The sequence below is a fragment of the Microtus ochrogaster genome, linkage group LG9, assembly GCF_000317375.1.
Source record: "Microtus ochrogaster isolate Prairie Vole_2 linkage group LG9, MicOch1.0, whole genome shotgun sequence".
Lineage (NCBI taxonomy): Eukaryota > Metazoa > Chordata > Mammalia > Rodentia > Cricetidae > Microtus > Microtus ochrogaster.
In genome coordinates, this window is record NC_022034.1 from 616,337 (window position 1) to 622,898 (window position 6,562).

The following is a 6,562-nucleotide window of genomic DNA, read 5'->3' on the forward strand; positions in this document are numbered from 1 at the left end:
ATAATAAAATTTAATAAAAAAAAAGTGTAAAAAAAAAGAAGCTGATAATACAGAGAAAAATAACAATAAACTATTCCCATACCATGTTTTCAAGTGGCAAAGATTAATATGGCTACTCCTAACAAATATTTCCTGACCTACTTACATTACAATTTAAAGATATATAATACTAAATCTAGTTACTAAATTACATTCTGGACATTGCTGTGTCTTCTGCTCTCAAAGAGATTAAGCTATAAATAGGTGGAATTTACTCAGTGACCTGTACCCAAATAATATTTATTGTTTTAGCAAATGTTTAATTTATAATAAGATTGCAGTAATAAAATTGATTTTAGGGTATTTCTTTTATAAGTCTCTTTTTTATGAATAAATGCAAAGTCTTAAAATAATTTGTAACAGTAATTTCAGTCATTCAAAGGTCAGAAGATTCATAAGCTTTTCAGAGTGCATTTGCTAGGCATACATATTATAATTCCTTTAAAGACCTTAACTACATAGAAGCTAAAATACTTTTTATTATTTTATAAAATCCTGATTTTCATGATTTCATTATGATTATCAAATAAGTAAAATCAATTAGTCTTTGTATTTCTCAGATTTATAAATCTATTCTATACGTTAATAAACTTCCTATGAAAATATGATTAAGACCTAAAAAAGAAATATGCATTTTTGTTGTTAAGTTGTTAAAATGTGTTGCTTCAAAATAAAATTTCCTATATAAGCTTTATATGTTTATCAAAGTTATCAATGGTGCAAAGTTCTCTTTTTCTGATATGGTTCAACACCTGTGCTTAGTATACCAATTATAATATTAATTGCATTTATTTGATAAAATACATTAAATTTAAATTATTTCTAAAAATATACACAAATTTTGAAATAAATCATATTGAAATACAATGAATATCAGAATAAGATAAGTAATACTTACCTTCTTATGGACATTAATTTTGACTTTTTATCACCATGATTTCGTTATCTCATTTATATCAAGTGGAAACACTTGTGTCATTAAAGCTTTAGAGTTTCCTGTAAAGAAAGTCTGTTTCTGACAACCATAAAGTTCTCCTCAAATAAAAGCAGCTCTGTTCCAATGAGAATTCTCTTTATGGATCTAAATTTACACACTAGAGGACCTCTTTGGTGTTTGATTATTTGAAAGTTTTATTTTCTTCCTAGATAATGCTTAATCCAATTTGACATGTAAATTGGGCACCCACTGGAATTAAAAGTATGGTGTGGTTTATTTCCTAGATATGGACAGTTATTGAGCAACACTGTGAGAAATAATACAAAATTGTCACCTAAAAAATAATTACCTAATTTTGTAAAATGTATGGCTGTGATATTGTCTATTATGAGGATATTATGTACAGCCGTAATTGACAGTAAACTGCTTGTAAGCATGTATTTTGTCTCCATCCAGTATACTATAATAGGTTCTGTGCCCTGGTATGCACAGGGTTGCCTGTGTGATAGTTTTAACAAAGAAAATGTACTTTAATAGGACTAATGAGAATCTATATTAAGTCAAGTTGCATTAATAGAAAATCCTTGTGAAAGGAGTCCATATATACTAAACTTCAGGCCTTAGAATGACAATTGCTCCTAATATTTAGAAACTTTAGGGATCTTCAATGAGTGAGAAAACAATATGGTGTAAATATATTGCGAAAAACTAAATAAAAGTTATTTTAAAGAATATATTCACAGGAGATGAATTTGTTAGGTCTCTACAACACATATACATGCTATTCACCAAATAGTGACTTTTTTTTTTTATTGAGAAAAAAAAATTTCCGCCTCCTCCCAGCCTCCCACTCCTCCCGCCCTCCCCCCACTCCTCTCCCCCTCCCTCTTAAGTCTGAAGAGCAGTCAGGGTGACCCTGCCCTGTGGAAAGTCCAAAGTCCTCCCCCACTCCATCCTGGTCTAGGAAGGTGAACATCCAAACTGACTAGGCCCCCACAAAGCCAGAACAAGAAGCAGGATCAAAACCCAGTGCCATTGTCCTTGGCATCTCAGCAACCCTCATTTTCCGCCATATTCAGAGAGTCCGGGTTTATCCCCTGCTTTTTCAGTCACAATCCAGCTGGCCTTGGTGAGCTCCCAATAGATCAGCCCCACTGTCTCCGTGGGTGGGTGCACCCCTCTTGGTCCTGACTTCCTTGCTCATCTTCTCCCTCCTTCTGTTCCTCATTGGTACTTTGGGAGCTCAGTCCAGTGTTCCAGTGTGGGTCTCTGTCTCTATCTCCATCCATCGCCAGATGAAGGTTCTATGGTGATATGCAAAATATTCATCAGTATGGCTATAGGACAAGGGCATTTGTTCAACTATGTTCATAGCAGCATTATTTGTAATAGCCAGAACCTGGAAACAACCTAGATGTCCTTCAATGGAAGAATGGATGAAGAAAGTGTGGAATATATACACATTAGAGTACTACTCAGCGGTAAAAAACAATGACTTCTCAAATTTTGCATGCAAATGGATGGAAATAGAAAATACTATCCTGAGTGAGGTAACACAGACCCAAAAAGATGAACATGGGATGTACTCACTCATAATTGGTTTCTAGCTACAAATAAAGGTCAGTGAGTCTATATTTTGATATCCTAAAGAAGCTAAATAGGAAGGTGAACCCAAAGAAAAACATATAGCTATCCTCCTGGGTAGGGGAAGTAGACAAGATTTCCAGGCAAAAAATCGGGATATTAAGGGTGGGGTGGGAGGGGGGTAAGGGGAGATGGGGAGAAAAAAGTGAGAAGGGTAGGATGGGGAGAACTTGGGGCAACGGGATGATTGGGAAACAGGAAGGTTGGATAGGGGAGCAGGGAAGCACATATCTTAATTAAGGGAGCCATCTTAGGGTTGGGAAGAGACTTGGACCTAGAGGGGCTTCCAGGTGCCCAAGGCGAGGTCCCCAGTTAGTTCCCGGGGCAGCTGAGGATAGGGAACATGAAATGATCCAAATAGTGACTTTTAATAATTTTGTTGGTTCTTAGAAAATCATTCTTGATCAGATTGTCTCTTATTGTACTATGAGAGCAAATGATATTCGGTAAAGTTCATTACTGGTTGAGAAGACACTAAAATAGTCATAGAAAGGTAGGAGGATCTAGTAATGATACTTCATGAAGGACCTATTGTGGCAGAGCTCAGGATGAAATTGTATTACCAACCAGGAATAAATGTTTTAGGTACACATTCAAAAGTTAGCTGATGTGAAGGGATTCCTAAGCCCTTAGATGAATGAACAGAGAGACATTTTTGAGGTAGAGAATATAATATCTTGCAAAATCAAACAAACATAAATAATTATTTTAAAAATGGTAAGACAAATTCTCAAACTGTGGATATTAAAACAAAACGATTTAGACAACTGAATAACCTTTGAGGAAAGAAATTGTTATTAATTATTCAAACTATAAAACATTGATGTTAATTTATTTATGGTCTTCTTAGGATGAAAAATCGTGAACTCATCTAACATTTATTTCTGAACAATTGCTAATTTATTCATATCTAAATTTTTCAATTAAAGATAAATATTAAAAAAAAGATGTTTTCCTACTTATATGGAAATAAAGTGATATCATCTTTAGTTTCTGTAATTCATCCTGAAGGCCAATAAAGTCTTCTGCTTCAGTGTTTCTTGCCAACCCTTTGACTAAACTTCTCTACTCCAACCGTTTATGCCCCTCATTCTACTATCAATGCCTAGTTTGACTTTCTGCATCATTCTACTTAGGTTTTTCATATTTTATGTCTTGCTTATATCACATAAGTCAACATCCCTCACATTTTCTATGTTGTCACAAATGAGAAGACTTTCTTCCAGGTAATAGTTTCATTCTACCTGGCACAACATTATGCTATCTGTTTAGTTGCTATTGGTAATTAGATTTCTGAAACACTTTGGCTATTTTGGATTTTGCTGACATGGAAACAACTGTTCAGGCATTTACTCAGAACACTTCTTGGATTTCTGTAGGAGACATTACTTGTTGCAAAATGATACATGTGATAAAACATGATATTCTTATTTTCATGATTTGAGAAACTCACATATGTCCTTATATAATAGACTTTGTAATTTATATTTCTGTCACAAATACTCAAAAAATAATTTCCCTCAAATTCCATCAATTATCTTTTATTTTACATTAGAAAACATTAATGTGTATGATATTGTTATTTGGGTTTCCTTAGTGAATAAGTATTGAAGAATTTTTCATCTGTCTATAGGCATCTTAATGTCCTAGAAACATCTACTCATATATATTTTATTAGGTTATTTGTGTTTTTAATACAGAGTTTCTGGATATCATTTATGTTTATGATGGTTTTCACATATTTGACCCTGTAAAGTCAAAGCTGTTGGTCAACTTTATGTATTGTTTTATCTGTACTCAGTGAGAATCATGGTGGAATCACTTATCTCTCTGAGTGAAATTATAGATATCATTAGAGCTGCCTGTGGGAAGCTATCACACATAATCATGTATACCCTCAGTGATCCTCAATAGTCTCATCCTATTGGAGGAAGGAGTGAGGTTACAGTTTTTCCAAAGACTGTTGGTTAGTTCAATAACAATGGTGTCTATTTCTTAATAAGTTTGTCTAATCAAAAATGGTAACTTAAATCAGTTTACCTGCTTATTTGTATTTGCCTGTTTGTGAGATGCACTTCTTTTATTTTTATAGTTTAAATAGTAGGATAATTAATTAGGATGCTTGTGTTATGATATATAAACAAGCACATGTTTGCCATTTGACAAGTAACAGTTTTCCTCACATATTTCATGAAAAAGACTTCAAAAAGTTTACAATATATTCTAGGAAAACAGTTTTAGTTCATTGTTCATCATTTGATCTATTTCAAACTTTAATGAACTGTCCACTGATGTCACATAAGGCTATATATTTCAGATGAAATTAGACATTTATTTCTCAAATTTTAAGGTTTTTATTTTAAGAAATGGGTTTAAGAAGTTCCCACCTGTTTCCAATGACTCTTAAGTACCTCAGGATATCTATAAATATTGAACAACAGAACATCAAAACCTAAAACATTATGACTTTGAGGTATGTATGTGTGTTCTAGTGTGTGTGTGTGTGTGTGTGTGTGTGTGTGTGTGTGCGTGCTTCTATGTGAATTCATTGACAGGGCCCATAGGTATGGATTCATTCTATCTTGACTAAAGGTCAGAGAGTTGGAACTTCTGTTACTTCAAGGTTGTTGTCAACAGATGTGGCTAATATCCAGCCCTGATATTCCAGGCATTAGGAAGTAGACAGGTTTCTACCTTAAGCAAAAAGCTAAGGGCCCAACTAGGTTCCTATTCTCTTAGGGAGATAACTACGGATTCAAAGCAGGGACTGGTTTGCCTACAGAATGTTTTGGTCTAGGGTGTAAGTGTTACTTGTCTTATTCTGGCAACAGAATGTTTAACTGAGAATGTAGCCTGTAATTCTTCAGCCAGTCTGTTCATTTCCTTGTATCATGTTAATGCATTTTTTTTACTTATTCCTATCCTTTGGGGTCGTGATATTTAACCAAATGGATATTAAATGTGGGCATCTTTCAATATATACTGGATGTCCCTCCAAATGTTATCCTCTGTGTCTGTCTCTTATTTCTCCTTTATCTTTGTTCCTTTTGCCTAATAATTTTAATCCTCATGCTCCTATCCTGGAATGTATGGACCCACAGTAGCTAGAAGACTGGCAGAAGTCACCCCAAAATTGTGGCTTACGACCATACATGAATGTGCTTATATGTGCTTACATATGTGAGATGTTGAATCATGCTTATCATAGTGCATGACTGTCTTCTCACTGAGGCTAGAGGAGAATGTTTAGTGTCCTTCTGTATAGCTCTCCATACTATTTTCTCCTTTTATATAATTGGAAATAGACTGACCACAAACAAGGTTTAGATATGCTCTTATCTGTTCCCCACAGTACAGGAATATCTATGACCCTCCCATATATTTAACTAGGTGACGGGTATTGAAACTCAGGATATATATTGCAAAGAAAGCTCTTTTACCCAGGAAGCCATGTTAGCACATGCCTTTTACTACTCTCCTTTATTTTTCACACACTAGATTTCAGGGTTTCTTCCTGTGAACTTCATTGAAAACCATGGTTATTAAAATGTCAGAAACCTGGATAGAACTTTTAGAAGTTATATATAATAATGTGACAAATATATCATCAAGATCTTTGTGCACTGTCCAAAAGCACATGGGAACAAAAAATAGCTTTTATAATAGAGATTACTGAACTCTCTATAAATTCTAAATAGATTGAAAAGTTATTTTATGTGTAAGATGTGGCATATCCAGAGGTTGTCAGAGCTCTTAGACACAGAATACTAATAGTAAATATCTATTTAATACATACAACAATTTATTTAACACATATTGTTATTAAAGTATCATTGGTAGATATCATCTTACACCTGTCAGAATGGCTAAAATAAAAAATACCAATGATAGCCTCTGCTGGAGAGGTTGTGGAGGAAGGGGTTCCCTCATCCATTGCTGGTG